Source organism: Nymphaea colorata, chromosome 7 (genome assembly GCF_008831285.2).
Source record: "Nymphaea colorata isolate Beijing-Zhang1983 chromosome 7, ASM883128v2, whole genome shotgun sequence".
Classification (NCBI taxonomy): Eukaryota; Viridiplantae; Streptophyta; class Magnoliopsida; order Nymphaeales; family Nymphaeaceae; genus Nymphaea; species Nymphaea colorata.
The window spans coordinates 6860334-6869713 of NC_045144.1; positions in this window are offsets into that span (position 1 = coordinate 6860334).

Genomic DNA, 9380 nt, shown 5'->3' on the forward strand with positions numbered 1-9380 from the left:
AGAACTAGTTTTCTTTGTTCATGTCCCTATACTCAAATATATGTTTACATGTTCAACACGCATGTTTTTTTTAATCTTTAGTTCATATTTTTCCAAAACCGCTATCACTATTAGTTTGTGACCCGACTGGTATGGGCAGTTGCCGACACCAGCCCTACAATTTTTTATTTTAACTTTTATATGGGTGCTTTCAAATATTTACTTCTCCGTATATACAGGTGCCTCTTAGATAAAAACTTTTGGCCCATTCCATTGGAGAGAGAGAGAGAGAGAGGTTGGTAAAATAAAAAAAACTTTGTCAGTGACTTCGAACTCTAAGCTGAATGCTAGTTGTACTTCTTTCTCACAAGCAGCGGGGCCTCTGCAGCTTTAGTAATTGGAAGCACAGCGACATGCAGCCATTGATCGGCCTTGCGAGTGCTTCGAGAAAAGGAAAGATCCGCAAATCAAATAGAATGTATGTGCTGGAATGCATGAGGCCAAGGGCCCAAGGCTTTAGCTGAAAGATTTTATTTAAAGGCCAAACATTTTATATCCTAAATCTAAAACCGGCCATCAAATTTTCCAATTTCCTCTCGACTTTGGCAGTTTACAGCACGTTTGGTTCAAGAGTATACAAGATTATTGGAAAAGGTTGCAAGTGTGAGACTTGAGCATGGGACTTGCATGTTCGGGCCTAAATGACCAGAATGTCCCTCATGTTTAAAAAGGCAAACCTCTTGTAATAAAGGCAAAAATGAAAATAAAGAAAAGTTTGAGATATCTCTCACTTTTTAAAATGATCAAAATACCCTCCACACAAAGATTCTGAGAGATCAAACATACTGGCAGGTGTTTGGGTCCGAACATTCACCATGCCCCAAGAAATAAATTCCCTCAAGAGAAAGGAAAGGAATAGCTAGTATTTGGTTCATTTGGTTGTGCCATGATTTGAAATTATGTGCAAAAAATGGCTTCTGTATAGCAATTCTCTAACATTCTCTTTGAGAGGAAAAGATCTGTCAGCTCTTGTCTCTTTCTAGCTCTCTCTCTCTCTCATCTCTATCACCCCCCCTTTACAGTACAACTTATTCATCCAACGGACTGAAAGGAACATGAGGTGACAATGAGGATATGAAGGAGCTTCAATTGGAGGCAAAGGGAATAAAAATACAAATCTTCTAACTTTCCAATAAAAAATAATGGCAAAAGCAAAGATGCTCCTGATCATGCTTTTCTTTCTGCACAGTTTGGTTTTGTTGTTTCTTGAGGAGAGAATATGTGTCAAATGTGAAGGCACATCAGCCAGGATTGTGAAAGATAGAGGTAGGATATTCCCATTTCTTTTGTTTTAAAGGGGTTTAGGGGGAGAAAGGAAACCAGCTTTTCCTAGGTTCCAAATATTCTTTAAAGATTTTGATTCTCATGAGCCTAGAATCCTACACCAACAATTATAAGGGATTTCATTTAAGGGCAACCCACTGCCTTAATTTCAATAAACCGACTGATAACTTTTTGAAAATGCTCTTGTAAATCATGTCCATATATGAGCTTTTCTTATACATGTCAAAGTTCATTATACTGGGAAATAGATTCTCATATTGTTCTTAAAAAGTGAAAAATTAAGAAAGGAAGTCTTTACTTCCATTTAACTGAATCTAATGAAGGAAAACAGAAACTTCAATCATAATCCTAGTGACGGGCACTTTGTTTGAGAACTGCAGGAAAAGCTTTTAGTCCATTTTAAGATATTCATGAGCACTTGGCCTTGTTTTCCCGATTTTTTGAAATTGAGGTGAAAAACTAAAGAACAGCCCTTAAATGAGAAAAAATTCATTCGTTTCAATTTCTTCTTTTTTTGTGTGAGCACCAACTTAACTAGTGGCATATACATCATTTGGACAAACTCTTGTTGGAACATTGAGATCCACCACCATCATCCTCAATATTCCTCAAACAAAGGGAATATAGAAGTTTATGTGCTTTTCTCTTTCAATTCCAAAATGATGTTCTCGTATCAAATCATTTGTGGAGAGGCCAGCTTTCAAGGGCACAAAAAACCACCTCCAACCAACTTGGGATCTTGTTCCCCTTTCTTTAGGACAAAGACAATTTCATTTGAGGGCTTTATGCCCTCGGCAAGCGATGGGACTCCTAGTCATGCGACAAAATCTCTCAGTTTTCCATGTCTAGGGATGTCTTGTTTGATAGGTTGGGATATATATAGGTTGTATATGAGATTTAAGAAACGCATATGACAGGTGTTCCCAATTTTTGGAAAATGTTGGGTTCTATTTTGGAATGGATAAGCAAAAGGCAGGTCTTAATCAAGAAAGTTCCAATGAGATCACCCCACCACAAAACTTAATTTCTACTATTTTTTAAATTCTTGGCTTAACTAGGGACAACCTTTTACCTTTATTGTAGAAAGCAGCCATGCATTTTTAAATTCTAGATAGGGGATCATGTTTTTATAAAAAATTCCTTTAGTGCAATCATTGGGGGTTGAAGTTATAGACATCTGAAGGCAAGAATAGAAAGTAAATTAATTATACTTGCATTATATCCCTTCACTGTAAATCAAGTTAGAACCTTGCTCGTAATTTAGTTAGCAAATTTGAAAACACATAAGGCCTTGGTCAAAATTAAGAAAGAAAAGAGTGGATCTTATGCTTGAAAACCTTTGGTTATTTGTTTGTCATGCAAAGACAATAAAATTTCCTTCTTAACTCCAAGTCATATGCAATTGATATATCTATTTCTGCCTTTGGAATTTGTAATCCATTCTGATCATACTTGAAATTTTGTGACCAATCTTCCTTTCTTTTAGTTTAATAGACAAAGCCGTGGACCTTTATATTTGGTGAACAACAACACACCTCAGTTGTATGAACACTTCTGTCCCAATTAGTTTTCAGTCTTTCGAAGAACCATAACAGCAACAAACTTTTGAGAATAACATAAAAAAGCAAAAGAGCATAACACATGAACTCCATGACATTTCTAATGACATTATAACTAATGAGGGAACCTCTTGAAGAATATAACAAAGTTAATGATCAAGTTAAAATATAATTAAGAATAAGCAAGTTGGCAGTTTAAAATGCAAGATGAGACCAGATGAAGAATGCAACATGAGTTTTTGTCGGAAGGCCGAAGACGTCACGAGCTCGATTCCTGCTGAGATCAAATTTGCAATAGGCATGAAGTAACATTGTCCGTCCAACATGTCGGTCCAGCCCACTAACTTGAGCTTATTATTAAAGGGATGTGTTAAAAAGGGTCGAATCATTGAACTCAGCTTTTTTAACTTGTTATTCTCTGAATGGAAAGAACTACATGGATGTGATCTCCATGAGGAGTAGAAATGTATGGACAGATATGCAAAAAGATGTTCTTCAACTGTGCAGGTAACTTTTTATAACTTTTTAAAAGCCAAAAGTCCGGACTCTTCTGGCTTATATCAAAGTGTAATTTGTTCCACTAAAAGTCATGCCAATACAGTATGTTTTGTGAATGACAGCTCACAAGTGCTAATTCCAACCATAGGATTCCAAAAAACTTAAAAAAAGTGCATTCACTCACTCTCACTCTCTCTCTACACACACACACACACACAACACATCAATCACGACAATATATCTTGTTAATTTGACTGGGTTCTTTCTTTGACGATCTTAAGAATCACAACTATTGCGTGTATCTATTTCTTCTATATATATATATATATATATATATATATATATATATATATAATGATAATCATGGAGCTATATGAGTCAGGCTAACTAATTAAAAATCTTTGTATGAATGCATTTATATATTTGCATATTAGTGCTTTCCTTTAACTCAAAATTTACATAGTAGTGGCCTTCACAAAAATCTTTTGGCTCTAAGATCAGATTTTAACTTACAATTTTTAGTGATGACTTCTCTGTAATAATTTTGTTCATTAATTGTTAATTCATCATTGAGCAATCGAAACCAAGAGCGATTGACTCTGATGCAACTCTTCTGGAGAAGGGCAATAAACTTAAATCAAGATTGATGCCTGGGTGAGGAACGCTTTCTCTAAGCCCCGGCCAGCTTCCCCCAAGTCAAGTAAGTATGAAAAAAGAGAACCAGAACTCAAACTCAAGAAGGTGAGCTCTCACTTTAAGTGTAAACCAAAACCAAGAATCCAAAAGCTTAATGTTAAACATTAACTAGGTGACTATTTGGTGTGTTTGATTGCCTTTAGTCTAAGCCTAAAGATTTAAGAACCATAGGTTTAAAAACAGACCTTCCCCTCTTGGATCCAAAATGTGACCTTTTCTCCATGCAAAAAGGCAAATAAAGAATGTTAACTTTGACCTAGGATCCTTAGTTTGATAAACCATTAATTTACCATGGATCATTTAATACATCAACAAAAGCATGTCCCATTAGATCTACATCACATCCATGAATTTCATAATTAAATGCCCTCTATGTTCTTAACATATATAAAACTATTGATTCGGATGGGACATAGCTATTATCATAACTGACTATTTTAAATCATTTTAACTTTTTACTTGAAATTGTATTTGAATATGAAATATACAGAATCATATCTAAATTTTTACATGCAATCAACCAACTACTTGTAAGTTATCTAAAAAAGCCTTGTCCTATATCTGCATCTAACTATTAATTGGAAATGAACTTTTCTTATGGGATCCGACTTACATCGTCAATTCAAATTAGAACGAATGTTGAATTATATATATCTGAATCATTTCAACAAGCCTACATAAAACAATGATCACTTTCTTTCTTTGCAAAGACTAAAGGCTGATTGGAAAATATGAAAAAGATACAAGTTTCTCATTTATTAAAATTATTGACTGTGAGGCATACATATTGAAGGCAGTCCTTTCATCTTCCATCCACATCTTTATGACCAATATACTCATTTTAAAATGTGTGGTTGCACAGTCTTCAATCAAATTGAGCCATACAAATAAACAATCAATATCAATTGAAGATTCTAACCCAACCTACATGTGTATTTGATATAAATGTAAGGAGTGGACATGATTTGAAGTTAATAAACTATAACTTTTACTGAAAAATCTGATAAAGAACTACATTGGTAAGAAATTGTGTATACATAATCAATTCTTGCATTCCAGTTGTTGTACAAAATAACAAAAAGAGTTCACATTAAGGATTCAAAACTTATGAACCTTTTTGAAATTATAATGAAAAAGTAAGCCTCCAAAATTTGGGCATTTATTCTATGAAATTGTTTAGACTTAACCATGAATTAAAATCTCCAAAGTAACTTGAAACATCAGCAAGCAGTTGTGGGGAGAGAGAGAGAGAGAGAGAGAGCAACTTCAAAGTTAAAGGAAAAGTTAAACAAGCAAAAGATATTACATGATCAAAAAGTTAAGAACAAGGAGAGAGAATCTGAAGGCAATCCAGTATCAGGAAATGAAGGAAGAGGATGAAAGAGTGGAAAGGAAATGCCAAGAAACATGTGCATGATGAGAAACAACAGCAGATACAGAACACCATCATCGTCATCAGTGTTCAAGGAGGCCAAAAAGTAAAAAAAAAAAGGATAAAAAGGTGGAACAACAGTTGTTGGGTACATGCGAAGAACCAAACAGTCAATGACATGACGACACCCACCACAATTCTGCAATTTAAAATTGTACAGAGCAGCAAGATAGCATGCTATTGATAGAATTCACATAATTTGAAGAAGGAACAACAAAAAAAGTATTGAATTATTCAGTACTAGTACTAAATGTGCTGCCAAAAACGATCATGAGATTCCAAATTGGCACAAAAAAGAATATAAAACATTCACACAACTGTAATCATGGAAAAGAAATCATCAATCTCTAAAACAAGATAGTAGAAATATATGAAAATGGTAGCAGTCCAAAATACAGTTTTTTCTTTATTAATTGAAAAATTGTTTTCTTTGTGATTCTTTATAAGGGGTTTACCAATGTAGTAACTCCTATAAGTTTTGCTCACAAAGCTTCCCCCAACCGACATGTATTGCTTTGGGGGGGTGGGGGTGGAGTTTTTGTCTCCACAGGAAGATTTCATTTCTTTTTTCCGTTTACTTTTTTGAGTCATAAAAAATGTATTTGTTGACAATTTATTATAGATTTTCAAGACTTTGTCTCTTATTATCAAAGTTTTCTATTTTGACATGAAGAGAGGAAGATTAATTTCTTGGTGATGAAAGCCTACTTCAGAGTTCATGCTATTTCAAAGAAAATTTAATTTCATTACTTTCTATTGAATCATGAGCGCCCAACTCCTGTTTGTGGCATTTATTATGTGGGAAGAAAATTCCAAGTTGTTCTGGACTATGTGGCGAAAAAAGCACATGATTTGGAGGTGAAAAAGTGAGAGAGCAATAAAAAGTGTGTAAAGCAAAAGTTTTGATCGTTGTTTTTATTTTTATTTTTTATTTCTTAGCTCGCTATTCTTCCTTGCTCCTTTGATTGGCACGTGGAAAAAAGATGATCTTTATGGGGTATTTGGTTTGTGAAAATGTTCTTCCAGTTCTTGCATTCCATTTAATCATAAAATGACAAGTTAAACTTTGTCATATATACATATAAAATCAAACATGATATTAAAGAGGGCAAGCCATTGGCAATGCCCCTCATATGTATGTATATACACATAAGATCGTTGATTATATTATTAGATACAAACATGTGTGATATACAAATAAAAATTGTCGAAGATAATGGAAGACAACAACATCAAAAGCAAACACAAGACTTAATGTAGAAAACTCACAAATTTGGAATTTAGAAAAAAAGTCACATGCAATACCTCAAGTCTATTACAAGGAGCAAAACAGTAGTTCAAAAGAGTTAAGTACTACTTTAACCCTCAAAATAACACAACCAAAGGGATAAGTCACTCTTGTAAGTCCATATTGTGATGGCCCCAAGTGGTTGAGTGGTTAGGCATGTAGCAACTTGTCGGTAGTTTATTCATTCTCGTGGGTGTTAAGTTCCTATACTACAAGCAAAAGCAAACGTGCCAGATACTATAGTTAAGACATGTATCGGGTCATACACCTACCTAGATCCCAAGGTAACAATGGACCTTTGGGTAGGAGGGTCACTTACACAGTGGGGTTCTCTCACGCTCACAAAGAATCCTACAAATAAAAAAGGTGGAATATTGTTGACACTTTGAGAATGAATTCAACAAGTGGAAAACCTTAAGATGCACTGTTAGTGCATGGAGCTGCATGTCCTATAGACTATTTTTCTGTTTCAAAGAAATGGAGGTGCCAGCTAGTGCCTTTTCCCTTTCAGCTAGATGCCTAGAGTAATTCCTTCACCCCTTCACCATTTGGAGTACTTCAAATCTCTTAAGGGCTGACCATTGTGAAATGAAGGATATCAATGAAATATCTTTTATTTTTAAGAGTTGAAGTTAAAAAAAACTAGAAGGTCTTTTGCTTTTATAAGAATCATGTATCTAAAAGATAAAATAATTCAATATACAAAATTATAAGGCAGTTAATACCATATATCAAAAGGTTACATCATTAACCTAATCATGTTTCCTAAAATGCTAAAAGAAAAAAGGGTTAATACCATATGTACCTTATTCTCATGCTGTTGGTTGTCTTATGTTCTTAGTGATGTGCATCAGGTTAGATACATGTTTTTAGCTGGCTTAATATGTTGCCTTTAGTTAGCACTGAATAGTATTAGAAGGTTGTCAAAAAAATTTTGCAGTATCTAAAGTACAAAGAACTTTATTATCATGGTTGTGAGATGGACATGGCGAGTTGTGCTAATGTTGATTAGAGTGGAGAAGCGAATTCACACCTACATATGGGTTTGCTAAATAGAAGTGCTATGTCATGCATGATATAGCAAAAAAAAAAAAAAAAAAACTTGTGTTTCATTGTCAACCACCAAAGAAAAATTCATGGATGATTCAATAGTTATATGGGAAATATTTGGCTTACAATGTTCTTCAAACACTATGAGCTTTCTTCACACACAATACTATATTTGACTATTTATAGTGATATTCAAACACATTTGTGAAAAATCTCAAGTTTTATGCCATAACAAAATATATAAATATATATATGACACTATGTAAAAATATGGTTGTTTTAGAATATACATCTTCATAGACAATTATCACAGACCCATTTACTAAACTTATTTAAAAAAAAAAAATCTGTAGAACATGTAAAATTACAAGATATAAGGCCAATAGATTTCTTTATATGTTTTTTAAATTCTTTAATCGACATGTCACATAGTTATGTGATGATGACCAACAAAATAAGGTAATAAAAATCTTTGAATGGTCAACTTACTTTTTGAAGAGGACTTGAATTTCAGTAAACGTACCACAAGTATGTATGTAAATTTGAATTGTTTGTATTCATACAATGTTTTACACATACTACATATGTTGTATTAACTACAATTTGTTGACCAAAGTATCAAGAAACAAGAGATAAAACACGTTTCTTCGTTGTATAAATTTTTAAAAACATTAAAATCTAGGCCTCCTTATGTAATAATTGTTCTTAAGGAAAAGAGATAAGCTATTGTTGCTAATTTAGTTTGAAATCTTCTAAAAATGAGATATGTCTAGGAAAACAATCAACTTTGATTTGAAAGACATAAGTAGACAATAAAAATCATTTGTTATCTTATAAGTGTTCATATTTATCATCTAATGTAAATTATAAATATTAAATATGATAAGAAGGCTCTAGTGAGGTATATTCTTATGCTTGTTAGGTGGTACGATGTGATGTCCTAGCTAATGGTTGGCTAAAATTTTCCATAGAAAAAATGACTTTCCTAACTTCTTATGCTGAGATAGGTACAAAGAAAAAAAAAAGCACAAGGTTCTCAACTTTGTTAATGGTTTTGCCTTCTCTAGGATTAGGCAATATCTACACTAAACAAAGCTATCTTTAGGTAGGAGGAAGGTGAACAACTGTTCATATTTGCCTCTAAGTGGAGGAGTCTATCATCAATCTGTCAGGTTCGCTCAATTTGGCAGCATGGTTTATCTATCCTTTTCTTTTGGAAATTTTTATGAAATATTTTGCATTTACAATTCCCTTCCTTGATCCATCTTACTCCAGCTTTTTGCTTCTGTAGCAATTCATCATCTTTCAATGATTCCTCAAGCTCTCTACTTTTAGATAACATAATAAGCTAATGCATCTTGATCCACAAGTTAAGAACCAAGAATGAGTGACATTCAATATTTCACTGTTAAGCTTTGGATTCTTCAAGGAAATGTAGCCCCACTCGTGGCAGTGCACTCAGCACTCAGCCAGACTTACTCTAATTGCTTGCAATTTTCCCAATATCCTAATAATCTTACAACCATGTGTTTTT